Raw genomic sequence first — 15220 nt, 5'->3', positions numbered from 1 at the left:
GTGAAATAACAACAAGACGGAATGAACAAATGATGTGCACCATTTATCATTCAGCAAACAAACGCCAATATAATTGGAAACTTTGGTAAAAATTTAATCATTTTCACACTAATCACCCTCAATAATTTAAATTGTTACTGATTTCTTGCAAATGAGGGCATTGCAAGATCTTAAGTGTGGGAAGGGGTTAAATTCTTTCGGATTTTAAAATTTTTATCTTAAACACTTGGTTACCATTAAAAATACTAGTAAAGCAGTAGTTGTATTAGAATCTAGTGCTCTCTGATAAAAAAGAACAGCCCTAGTCTTATATACTGACTACCCAATTCTAGTAAAATTTTTCAAAATTTTCAATTAAATGAATTCAAAATCATGTTTATACATATTTATGAACGATAAAACTAGGTTTTAACACCGAAATTATTGTTACCTCGGAAAGGACATAAATTAAGAAACAAACTAAAATGTTAAAATTCATTTAAAATGGAATAGAGAACGATAAAAAGGAAAATAAAAGCCAAGTGTGAGAAAATTTACCAAGTTATCTTAAACATATGTCACATATATCTGTAACAAATAACTGAAAATACTTTTGCTTTGGACTAAACTAAACTGTTTTTACCCGATGGATCTACATGATGAATCAATTCCATCATTAAAAGGAAGTAAAGTCTTCCGAAAAAGACACGCGCTTCTTGATTTAGGTCATGAAGTTGTCGTCCAGACCAGCTGTAGGTTGACGAAAAATCTAGAAAAGTCATCACTAAAATCAGCAGGAAATCCACGGACCTCAGCATTAAACAGGGTCGCCAAGTGGTCAGATTTATCCTAACCATGAGAAGGATTTATCTCGTACAATGGGGGGCACCATGCAAATTAGCTGGATAAGACTAATGAATCAGATCCCCAGAAAGGATAATCTCCTTAAAGATTAAAAATCAGCTTTTAAGACTGATATTACTCAATCCTAGAGATTGACCTTAAAGATTGAGAATTCAAACTCATGGAATTCAATGATATCTAAACTCGAGCTTGAACGAGAAAATATTTTGATCAAAATTATAAACCGATTTGTTTTCTGAAAACCCTATTTTCAATGCGTTCATTACCATTGAACGTAAAATCCTAGGAATTCACCTGGAATTCATTAGGTCACCTGAACTAAATTGGGTGTCAACCGTAAGAACGGTGGTTGCATAGTGGTCAAAGACAGGACCTTGTGCCAGACCGAAAAATTATAAGGGTAAGCTTTACTATTGCTCCTACCAAGGATAGTAATTGCGTCCGACACGTTATAGACCATAATTAAAAGCATGTCAGGGGACATTGCCTTAACAGTTTCTTGTTCAACGCTTTCCTTTACAACCGGACGGTAGTTTACCGAAAGGTAATATACGGGACAAGTAAACTGGACGTGTTGCTTTCCAAATATAAGGTTAGCAAGTGGGTGACACAAAACCGCAAGTTTTGAGCTAAAATTTTCAAATCTGAAACCCACCAAACCCACAAAAATATTTTGCAAACACCGGTAAAGGGTTATTCCGGAAAACTTATCTAGGGTAAAAACTAGATTTCAAAAGATCAAATGTTTTCATAAAGATCCAATTTCCTTAATGGATCTAAATTTTTATAGTCATGTGGGACTGTAAACCATATCGTTACTACCATTGTTTATACCGCCGTATAGAAATCACTGATGTACAAAGTGTGAAGAATAAAGAAGTGATTCTAGTATTTCAAGACAATATTGCTTGAGGACAAGCAACGCTCAAGTGTGGGAATATTTGATAATGCTAAAAACGAACATATATTTCATAGCACTATTCCTCAAGAAAGACAAGCTTTTAGTTGCAATTGTTCTATTTACAAGTGATATTCGTTTAAATAATAAAAGGTGAAGACAAAAGACAGATTCGACGAATTGAAGACGCAAACGACCAAAAAGCTCAAAAGTACAAAAGACAATCAAAGAGGTTCCAATTATTGATAAGAAACGTCTCGAAATTACAAGAGTACAAGATTCAAAACGCAAAATACAAAATATAAAATTGTACGCAAGGACGTTCGAAAATCCGGAACCGGGACCAGAGTCAACTCTCAACGCTCGACGCAACGGACTAAAAATTACAAGTCTACTATGCACAAGAATATAATATAATATATAAATAATTATATTAATTATTTATATTTTATATTTATATATAAAATCCGTCGGCAAGAAAGACTCCAAAAGATGTGAGCTGTAATTTCAATCTCCGCGACTCGCGGAGTGTGAAGGCCAAAAGGGCCGCGAGTCGCGGAGCCCCAATTTCAGAAACTTCCTATAAAAGCAAACGAATTCTGATCGAAAAAACCACCAAAAATATCCATCTCTCTATCTATATCGTATATATTTATATATAATTTATATTTTAATTTTAATTTTAATTATAATTCTAATAATAAGGGTATGTTAGCGAATATTGTAAGGGTGTAAGTCGAAATTCTGTCCGTGTAACGCTACGCTATTTTTAATCATTGTAAGTTATGTTCAACCTTTTTATATTAATGTCTCGTAGCTAAGTTATTATTATGCTTATTTAAAACGAAGTAATCATGATGTTGGGCTAATTACTAAAATTGGGTAATTGGGCTTTGTACCATAATTGGGGTTTGGACAAAAGAACGACACTTGTGGAAATTAGACTATGGGCTATTAATGGGCTTTATATTTGTTTAACTAAATGATAGTTTGTTAATGTTAATATAAAGATTTACAATTGGGCGTCCCTATAAATTACCATATACACTCGATCGGACACGATGGGCGGGGTATTTATATGTACGAATAATCGTTCATTTAACCGGACACGGAAATGGATTAATAGCCACTAGAATAATTAAAACAGGGGTGAAATTACATTCAAGGGTAATTGGTGTAATTGTTAACAAAGTAGTAAAACCTTGGTTTACACGCAGTCGATAACCTGGTGTATTCATTAAACAAAGTATTAAAACCTTGTTACAATTCGAATCCCCAATTAGTTGGAATATTTAACTTCGGGTATAAGAATAATTTGACGAGGACACTCGCACTTTATATTTATGACTGATGGACTGTTATGGACAAAAACCAGACGGACATATTAAATAATCCAGGACAAAGGACAATTAACCCATGGGCATAAAACTAAAATCAACACGTCGAACATCATGATTACGGAAGTTTAAATAAGCATAATTCTTTTATTTCATATTTAATTTCCTTTATTTTATATTTAATTGCACTTCTAATTATTGCACTTTTATTTATTGTTATTTAATCGCACTTTTAATTATCGTACTTTTTAATTATCGCAAGTTTATTTTATCGCACTTTTATTATTCGCAATTTCATTATCGTTATTTACTTTACGATTTAATTTAAGTCTTGTATTTATTTTATATTTTACATTAGGTTTTAACTGCGACTAAAGTTTTAAAATCGACAAACCGGTCATTAAACGGTAAAAACCCCCCTTTATAATAATAATATTACTTATATATATGTTTGTATTTTTATAAAAGTAAATTAATATAGCGTTACGCTTTGTTTAAAGATTTCCCTGTGGAACGAACCGGACTTACTAAAAACTACACTACTTTACGATTAGGTACACTGCCTATAAGTGTTGTAGCAAGGTTTAAGTATATCCATTCTATAAATAAATAAATATCTTGTGTAAAATTGTATCGTATTTAATAGTTTTTTTCTGCTAAAATTAATAACTATTTTATATACACCTCGTATAACATCAGTTATATATATAGTTAACATGATATTATGATAAGTATGTATCTCATTAAGTATTTTAACAATGGATTATATACATAAAAATGAGACTATTGAATTAAGAAACTCGAAAATGATATATATATAACGATTATCGTTATAACAACGTATTACTAAATACATATGAATCATAATAAGATATTGTTAAATTATGTTTAATCATGTTAAATGATAAGTAAACATGTCATTAAGTGTATTAACAATGAACTACATATGTAAAAACAAGACTACTAACTTAATGATTTCGAAACGAGACATATATGTAACGATTATCATTGTAATGACATTTAATTGTATATATATCATATTAAGATATATTAATACATCATAATATCATGATAATGTAATAATTTAACATCTCATTAGATATAATAAACAATGGGTTAACAACATTTAACAAGATCGTTAACCTAAAGGTTTCAAAACAACACTTACATGTAACGACTAACGATGACTTAACGACTCAATTAAAATGTATATACATGTAGTGTTTTAATATGTATTCATAAAATTTTGAAAGACTTCAAGACACTTATCAAAGTACTTCTACTTAACAAAAATGCTTACAATTACATCTTCGTTCATTTTCATCAACAATTCTACTCGTATGCACTCGTATTTGTACTCGTACAATACACAGCTTCTAAATGTATTTACTATTGGTATATACACTCCAATGATCAGCTCTTAGCAGCCCATGTGAGTCACCTAACCATGTGGGAACCATCATTTAACATCTAGCATGAAATATCTCACAAAATTACAAACTAATGGAGCCTATATTGCTACTCCATATTCACGTGAATGATATGTACCACAAACACATTCACTTTGCAATTTTCTTGAATCAAATTACTCTCTCTCAAGTGTTCTTCCTTTTTTCTAAGTGTTCTTCATCATCTTCAACAAAATCTAGCTCAATCTAGTTCATAAATCCATACATAAACCAAGATACAAAACAACTACTCAAGAACACACCAACAACACTTCCAAGTTTGCTAACTTGCTTTCAATCTTGCAAATCCATTTCAAGTGATCATCCAAACTCAAGAAATCTTTCTTATTTACAGTAAGATATATCTCTAATACAAGGTAGTACTCATATTCAAACTTTGATTCAATTTCTATAACTATAACAATCTTATTTCGAGTGGAAATCTTACTTGAACTTGTTTTCGTGTCATGATTTTGCTTCAAGAACTTTCAAGCCATCCAAGGATCCTTTGAAGCTAGATCTATTTTTCTCATTTCCAGTAGGTTTATCCACAAAACCTGAGGTAGTAATGATGTTCATAACATCATTCGATTCATATATATGAAATTATCTTATTCGAAGGTTTAAACTTGTAATCACTAAAACATAGTTTAGTTAATTCTAAACTTGTTCGCAAACAAAAGTTAATCCTTCTAACTTGAATTTTAAAATCAAATAGACACATGTTCTATATCTATATGATATGCTAACTTAATGATTTAAAACCTGAAAACATGAAAAACACCGTAAAACCGGATATATGCCGTCGTAGTAACACCGCGGGCTGTTTTGGGTTAGTTAATTAAAAACTATGATAAACTTTGATTTAAAAGTTGTTCTTCTGAGAAAATGATTTTTCTTATGAACATGAAACTATATCCAAAAATCATGGTCAAACTCAAAGTGGAAGTATGTTTTTCAAAATGGTCATCTAGACGTCGTTCTTTCGACTGAAATGAATACCTTTACAAAAACGACTTGTAATGTTGATGTCAAAGCTAAGGGGTATAAAATACTATTAAATTTTACAAGAAAATACTATTAAATACGATACAATTTTACACAAGATATTTATTTATTTATTGAATGGATATACTTAAACCTTGCTACAACACTTATAGGCAGTGTACCTAATCGTACAGTAGTGTAGTTTTTAGTAAGTCCGGTTCGTTCCACAGGGAATCTTTTTCACAAAGCTTAACGCTATATTAGTTTAAATTTATAAAAATACAAATATATATATAAGTAATATTATTATTATAAAGGGGGGTTTTTATCGTTTAATGACCGGTTTGTCGATTTTAAAACTTTAGTCGCAGTTAAAACCAAATGTAAAATATTAAATAAATAAAAGGCTTAATTTAAAGCGTAAAGTAAATAACGATAATGAAATTGCGATAAATAAAAGTGCGATAAAATAAACTTGCGATAATTAAAAAGTACGATAATTAAAAGTGCAATTAAATACAATAACAATAAATAAAAATGCGATAATTAGAAGTGCAATTAAATATAAAATAAAGGAAATTAAATATGAAATAAAAGAATTATGCTTATTTAAACTTCCGGAATCATGATGTTTGACGTGTTGATTTTAGTTTTATGCCCATGGGTTAATTGTTCTTTGTCCTGGATTATTTAATATGTTCGTCTGGTTTTTGTCCATAACAGTCCATCAGTCATAAATATAAAGTGCGAGTGTCCTCGTCAAATTATCCTTATACCCGAAGTCAAATATTCCAACTAATTGGGGACTTAAACTGTAACAAGATTTTAATAATTTGTTTAATAATTACACCAGGATGTCGACTGAGTGTAACTCAAGGTTTTAATACTTTGTTAACAATTATGCCAAGTGTCCTTGTACATAATTTCACCCCTGTTTTAATAATTCTAGTGGCTATTAATCCATTCCCGTGTCCGGTTAAATGAACGATTATTCGTACATATAAATACCCCGCCCATCGTGTCCGATCGAGTGTATATGGTTATTTATAGGGACGCCCAATTGTAAATCTTTATATTAAAATTAACAAACTATAATTTAGTTAAACAAATATAAAGCCCATTAATAACCCATAGTCTAATTTCCACAAGTGTCGCTCTTTTGTCCAAACCCCAATTATGGTACAAAGCCCAATTACTCAATTTTAGTAATTAGCCCAACATCATGATTACTTCGGATTAAATAAGCATAATAATAACTTAGCTACGAGACATTAAATTAAAAAGGTTGAACATAACTTACAATGATTAACAATAGCGTAGCGTTACACGGACAGAATTTCGACTTATACCCTTACAACATTCGCTAACATACCCTTATTATTAGGATTTAAAATTAAAATTAAAATTAAAATATAAATTATAAATATAAATATTACGTATAGATATAGAGAGATTGATATATATGGATTATATTTTTACGTCGAACTGCGCTGGCTTTTATAGGGAATTGAGTCCAAGTAATCTCCGCGAGTCGCGGCCCATTTTCACTACAAACTCCGCAACTCGCGGAGTTTGTAAAACCAGCTCACACATTTTGGATTTTTTCTTGCCAACGATTTTTAATATATTATATAATATATAAATAATTATAAGAATTATTTAAATATTATATTATATTTATGTGCATAGTTGACTTGTAATTTTTAGTCCGTTGCGTCGAGCGTTGAGAGTTGACTCTGGTCCCGGTCCCGGATTTTCGAACGTCCTTGCGTACAATTTAATATCTTGTACTTTGCGATTTGAATCTTGTACTCCTGTAATTTCGAGACGTTTCTTATCAATAATTGGAACCTCTTTGATTGTATTTTGTACTTTTGAGCTTTTTGGTTGTTTGCGTCTTCAATTCGTCGAATCTGTCTTTTGTCTTCACCTTTTATTATTTAAACGAATATCACTTGTAAATAGAACAATTGCAACTAAAAGCTTGTCTTTCTTGAGGAATAATGCTATGAAATATATGTCCGTTTTTAGCATTATCAAATATTCCCACACTTGAGCGTTACTTGTCCTCAAGCAATATAGTCTTGAAATACTAGAATCACTTCTTTATTCTTCACACTTTGTACATCAGTGATTTCTATACGGCAGTATAAACAATGGTAGTAACGATATGGTTTACAGTCTCACATGACTATAAAAATTTAGATCCATTAAGGAAATTGGATCGTTATGAAAACATTTGATCTTTTGAAAATTAAATCTAGTTTTTACCCTAGATAAGTTTTCCGGAATAACCCTTCACCGGTGTTTGCAAATTCTTTTTGTGGGTTTGGTGGGTTTCAGATTTGAAAATTTTAGCTTAAAACTTGTGGTTTTGTGTCACCCACTTGCTAACCTTGTATTAGGAAAGCAACACGTCCAGTATACTTGCTCCGTATATTACCTTTTGGTAAACTACCGTCCGGTTGTAAAGGAAAGCATTGAACAAGCAAATGTTAAGGCAATGTCCCCTGACATGCTTTTAATTATGGTCTATAACGTGTCGGACGCAATTACTATCCTTGGTAGGAGCAATAGTAAAGCTCACCCTTATAATTTTTCGGTCTGGCACAAGGTCCTGTCTTTGACCATGCTATGCAACCACCGTTCTTACGGTTGACACCCGATTTGGTTCAGGTGACCTAATGAATTCCAGGTGAATTCCTAGGATTTTACGTTCAATGGTAATGAACGCATTGAAAATAGTTTTTCAGAAAACAAATCGGTTTGTAACTTTTTGATCAAAATATTTTCTCGTTCAAGCTCGAGTTTAGATATCATTGAATTCCATGAGTTTGAATTCTCAATCTTTAAGGTCAATCTCAAGGATTGAGTAATATCAGTCTTAAAAGCTGATTTTTAATCTTTAAGGAGATTATCCTTTCTGGGGATCTGATTCATTAGTCTTATCCAGCTAATTTGCACGGTGCCCCCCCCATTTTACGAGATAAATCCTTCTCATGGTTAGGATAAATCTGACCACTTGGCGACCCTGTTTTATGCTGAGGTCCGTGGATTTCCTGCTGATTTTAGTGATGACTTTTCTAGATTTTTCGTCAACCTACAGCTGGTCTGGACGACAACTTCCTGACCTAAATCAAGAAGCGCGTTTCTTTTTCGGAAGACTTTACTTCCTTTTAATGATGGAATTGATTCATCGTGTAGATCCATCTCTTCTTTTCTTTCATCGGGTAAAACAGTTTAGTTTAGTCCAAAGCAAAAGTATTTTCAGTTATTTGTTACAGAAATATGTGACATATGTTTAAAATATCTTGGTAAATTTTCCCACACTTGGCTTTTATTTTCCTTTTTATTGTCCTCTATTCCATTTTAAATGAATTTTAACATTTTGGTTTGTTTCTCAATTTATGTCCTTTCCGAGGTAACAATAATTTCGGTGTTAAAACCTAGTTTTATCGTTCATAAATATGTATAAACATGATTTTGAGTTCATTTAATTGAAAATTTTGAAACATTTTACTAGAATTGGGTAGTCAGTATATAAGACTAGGGCTGTTCTTTATTATCAGAGAGCACTAGATTCTAATACAACTACTACTTTACTAGTATTTCTAATGGTAACCAAGTGTATAAAGTAAAAATTTTAAAATTTGAAAGAATTTAACCCCTTCCCACACTTAAGATCTTGCAATGCCCTCATTTGCAAGAAATCAGTAACAATTTAAATTATTGAGGGTGATTTGTGTGAAAATGATTAAATTTTACCAAAGTTTCCAAACATATTGGCGTTTGTTTGCTGAATGATAAATGGTGCATATCATTTGTTCATTCCGTCTTGTTGTTATATCACATTTATTTTGCATCTTGTCGTCAAAATTAGTTGCTTTTGCTGAACTTAATGCCAGTCTTTGAAAATGCGTTGTTTTACCCTGTTGTGTACATAAGATAAACTGCAAACATATATACATATTTTTGAAGTTTGGTATATTACCCCACATTCAAACATTATTAAAATCTAAAAATAAAAATTTGTAAATTATAAAAACTAATACAATTCCAACATAAGTATTAAATGTATCAACATTACAAATTATAAAATAAATAAAACTAAGTAGACTAGGGATGATACTGATACCAGTAGGGGTTCCATGCATAACCATATGTGTTATAAAATGCTTCGGCTGGGTTATACGTAGGATACGGTGGTTGGATCTCTATAGACCAGGGAGGAAATACGGGCGATGGAGTAGGAATATAGTTTCTACCTACATGTTGGCAATGAGCTATGATTTGGTTTTGATGAACTTGCCAATCTTCAAATGCTCGATGTCTAGCATTTTCATACTCTTGTGAAGCTATAAACCTTTGCATTTCTGTTATTTCATTTCCTCCTCCCACATTACCTGGCTATTGGTTTCTCTCAACCTGTGGATGTCTACCATGGTATTGTACTGCGGCGTTATTTCGCCTCTTCAAAACCTTAGCACCATGGTATACATTTAAACCTATTGTATCGCGGGGTTCTGGTTCTTCGACTAATAATCCCCCTACTTATATCCACACCGAGATATTCAGCAATCAAAGTAATAAATATACCACATCCTATTATGCTATGCGGTCTCATCCCCCTAACCATAGCTGATAAATAATAACCCACACAATAAGGTATACTTACAGCGCTTTGTGGGTCTCGAATACACATGTGGTAAAATAAATCCTGTTCATTTACCTTTTCCTTGTTCTTACCTCGTTGTGTAATCGAATTGGCTAAAAACCTATGAATTACTCTTAACTCTGCTCTATCTATATCCAAATAAGAGTAATTTCCCCCCTTTAAATCGGTGATGGCTAGTCATTTGACTCCACACACCATGCGTATCAAAATTTTCGTCTATCTTTCTACCATTTAGTATCAACCCTCTACAATCGGCAGATGCTAACTCCTCAGGCGTATATATACGTAAGGCCTGAGCCATGTCTAGTAAAGACATGTGGAGCATCGAACCTCCTAACAAAAATCTAATAAAAGATCGATCGGTTAAACTAACTACCCGATCATTTATTTCTATACTACACAATAATTCTTCACACCATACTTTATATACAGGTCTACGCATGCTGAATAATCGTACCCAATCGTTAAAAGTAGAATTACCATACCTCTGTGTAAGTAATTTCCTAATTGGCCCGGCTAATTCTACAGCTTCTAAAGGTGCCCATTCTATTACCCTAGGTACTTCAACAGCTTTAGAATGAAGAGTATGCAAACCCCTTTGGTATTTTGGATAATCTATCCAACGTCTGTCAAATCTCAAGTTCGGGTGCAAATCTTCCAAGTGCATATCTGATAATGTCATGACTGGATGAGGTATATCTTGTTTGTAGTAGTTATCCACCTCCTGTTGTTCTGTATTCTCAGCAGGAGCATTGCGAGCTTGGGATGAAGATTCACCCCTTTCAGTCTGCAAAACACATCAAACACAATTTTTGTGCATCCAAATATGCATTAGTGTCCGCAAAATCATCAATCAAAATAATTACAATGACTTTCCAATTTATATCAAACTTATGCTCATTTTCATATTTTTATCAAATCTACACTTTTTCAAATAAGCATATACCAAAATGTTCGCCAAGTTCATAAGCATGTAAAAATAATCATTATTAGCAATTAAACAAGTTTCAAATGGCATTATCTCTCAAAAATCAAGTTCATGAATTTTAGACTTGAAAAAGTCCACTTTAATTCTCAAAAATCATGTTTAGGCTCAAAGTTTGGATCATTTAACTACCTAAACATGTTACACTACTTAATTTAGCAATAATTCATGACAAAAATCAGCCATAACCTGTTTATATTAAAAAGCCCCAAATTGCTCAAGAACACAAACCCTAGATTACCCAAAATTTGAAGTTTAAGGCTTTTAATCATGTTAAATAGCATCAATCTAGGTTATACAAGCATAATACACAAGCAATTTAAGCATAATTACACTAAAAAGCATCAAAATTGAATTGGGGAAAAAAATTGCTCATGAACACTAATTTTCGGATTAAATGTTGTTTAGGTGTAGAAATTTACCGTTTTTCTTGAGTAATTCCTTGATAACATCCTTCTCAACATGATTTTGTAAAAGATTTGATGAAAAATGGCCAAAAATTGCGAATTTCGAGTGTGTTTTTCGGGTGTTTTTCGCAGTTTGGAGTGTGGTTGTGGGTGGACTGATCAGTTCTTTACGTTTTTATTTTTTTCTGTAATTTGGTCTCTTCGCGAGTCGCGGTGTTTATTTGTTTTTTTTAATAATAAACCTTAACTTATAAAACAAATATAAAATAAATTTAAAATTTTGTTTTCCTTTGTTTTAGGATGAGGTCGTTTCGGATCGATGTCCTAGTCCGTCCCTCGACAAAATTTTAAAATTTGTCTTTTTCAAGCGATTGTTTTAAAAGCTTAGATTTTTTGTTTTTGTTTTTAATGTTTTTGGCATACTTTAATTCAATAAGATTAAAAATAATGATAATAAAAGTTCTCGTCCCTCCCTCGGGTAAAGCAATTTTGGTTCAAAGACCTAGTCTTCAACTTACGACGAATTTTAAAAATCATATTTTTAACTTAGCGACATAAAGTAAATTTTTGTTTTTAAATTCACACAACTTAAATTTAAAAATGCATAAAATTAAAAATTTACACCAAACTTAATTAAAAATGCATAATATTAAAAATTCACACCAAACTTATATTATATTTTTGTTTTTATACATACAAACTTATATTAAAAATATTAATTTTTCAAATATTGACAAACTTAAATATATTGATTTTACAGAGTTCACAATATTAATTTAAGATTTATATATTAATTTTAAAAACATGGTAAAAATAAAATTAAAAATCTTTTTGGTCTTTTATCCCACTTTAATCAATCAAATATTATCAAAAATATACGCCCCTCTTTTTGGTAAAGTAATTTCGGTTCCAGGACCTAATTTAACTCATGACGAATTTTTGAAATATTTTGGGTTGATTGATTAAAGATATTTATACCTTAAGAATAAACGTTAAATTTCGCAGTGATGTAATAAATTTTTGAATGATATCAATAATTTCGGTCGCCAAACCTAATTTTATTCAATACCAATTTAATACTTTATAGCGAACAAATTAGCGTTTATTATCAAAAGGTTAAAAATAAAAATAAAAAAAATAAAAACTGTACAGACTTACCTGTGAGATAGTATTCTTAGTGATATGATCTATCCCACTCATAAGATAGTCGGTTTAATTGATTTTCCATGGCTACATAGGCGTAACCTCTAGCATTCAGTGTTTTTTCTTCTAAACACATGAATGGTCCGTCTCTGCATAAAGTAACAAATTCGGTATTTGAATAGGTTTGATTATTTGAACATTTACCTCCATGTGACCATTTTCCGCATTTGTGACATCTTTCTAGGTGTCGTGCTCTTCTTTTCGCTGCGGATTTTGATTTTCCTTTACCAAATTGTAACTTATTATCTTCGCATCTAGATTCTTTTCTTACTCCGTCCAATCTTTCTCTGATTACTGATACTATTTCACTCAGAAGTGTGTCATTATTACGTTTAGTGATCAAAGCGTGTAGCATTAGACCATGGTTTAGTTCGCAGGAAGTCTTCATTTCGTAAAAACCTAAAAAAAATAAAAATTCAGAATGGGGGAAGAAGACTAGTTCTTTAGGGTCTGCTAGGGAAAGACCATTCGGGTTCCATTTTCGAGAACTACATGAAAACAGACAATCTCACTCTAACAGAAATACATATTATCCTTTAAAGACTTGATTCTCCCCACACTTAGTTAGCTGTGGTATCGAAATTGTGATTAACTTCATTGTCAACTTCCATTGGACTATCTATGTACTGTTTAACTCTATGACCATTAACTTTAAATTCAATTCCATTTGAATTTATTAATTCTATCGTTCCGTATGGGAAAACTCTTTTGACTATGAATGGTCCAGACCATCTTGATTTCAATTTTCCAGGAAATAGCTTGAATCGTGAATTGAAAAGAAGAACTCTGTCTCCTTCTTTAAATTCTTTTAAACTTCTGATTCTTTTATCATGCCATTTCTTCGTTCTTTCTTTATAGATTAACGAATTTTCGTATGCTTCATGTCTTAATTCTTCTAATTCGTTTATTTGACTTAATCGTAGACGTCCGGCTTCATGTAAATCAAGATTACATGTCTTCAAAGCCCAAAATGCTTTGTGTTCAATTTCTACTGGAAGATGACATGCTTTTCCATAGACGAGTTTAAAAGGTGTGGTTCGAATTGGAGTTTTGTAGGCTGTTCTAAAAGCCCAGAGTGCATCCTCCAATTTAATGGACCATTCCTTCGGATTTGATCCTACGGTTTTTTCTAGAATACGTTTTAAAGCTCGGTTGGTATTTTCAACTTGTCCACTTGTTTGTGGATGATATGCGGTGGAGATTTTATGAGTTACTCTATATCTTTTGAGAACTTTCTCAAGTTGATTATTACAGAAATGAGTACCCCGATCACTTATTAAAGCTTTCAGTGTTCCAAACCTTGCAAAAAGACGTTTTAAAAAGTTGACTACAACTCGTGCATCGTTAGTTGGGAGAGCTTGTGCTTCCGCCCATTTAGATATATAATCAATGGCTACGAGAATATATAGATTATTATGAGATTTTGGAAATGGACCCATAAAGTCAATACCCCAAATGTCAAATACTTCGCATACTTGAATGACATTTTGTGGCATTTCATCACGTTGACTTATTTTTCTGGCCCTTTGATAAGCATCACAGGATTTGCAAAGAAGGTGTGCGTCTTTGTAAATTGTAGGCCAATAGAATCCAGCATCATAAACTTTTCTTGCTGTTAGTTGAGGCCCATAATGCCCTCCTGTTGGTCCTGTGTGACAATGGTTTAAAATTTTACTAGCTTCATCTCCAAATACACATCGGCGTATTATTCCATCTGGACAACTTTTAAACAGATGTGGATCTTCCCAGAAATAGTGTTTTATATCACTGAAGAATTTCTTTCGTTTTTGGTACGATAATCCTTTTTCAAGGAATCCACAAACTAAGTAGTTTGCATAGTCTGCAAACCATGGTATTTCATTATAATCTATCTTCAATAGATATTCATCAGGAAAGTTGTCTTGTATGGCCGATTCATTTAGAACTTTTAATTCGGGATTTTCAAGACGAGAAAGATGATCAGCGGCGAGATTTTCTGCTCCTCTTTTATCTCGAATTTCAATATTGAACTCTTGTAAGAGTAAGATCCAACGGATTAATCTTGGTTTGGCATCTTGTTTCGAAAATAGGTATCTAAGAGCAGAATGGTCGGTATAGACCACCGTTTTTGCTAGAACGAGATATGAACGAAATTTGTCAAAAGCAAAGACAATAGCAAAGAGTTCTTTTTCAGTAGTTATATAATTTTTTTGTGCTCCTTGTAACGTCTTACTAGCATAATATATAGGATAAAATCGTTTTTCAATCCTTTGTCCTAAAACGGCTCCCATTGCAAAATCACTTGCATCGCACATTAGTTCAAACGGTAGATTCCAATTTGGTGTTATCATGATCGGCGCATTAGTAAGTTTCTCTTTAAGAATATTAAAAGATTTGATATATTCATCTGAAAAGATGAATGGAGCATCCTTTTCTAGGAGTTTATTCGTAGGAATGG

This window comes from Rutidosis leptorrhynchoides, chromosome 7 (assembly GCF_046630445.1).
Source record: "Rutidosis leptorrhynchoides isolate AG116_Rl617_1_P2 chromosome 7, CSIRO_AGI_Rlap_v1, whole genome shotgun sequence".
Lineage (NCBI taxonomy): Eukaryota > Viridiplantae > Streptophyta > Magnoliopsida > Asterales > Asteraceae > Rutidosis > Rutidosis leptorrhynchoides.
This window is presented reverse-complemented; position numbering follows the sequence as displayed.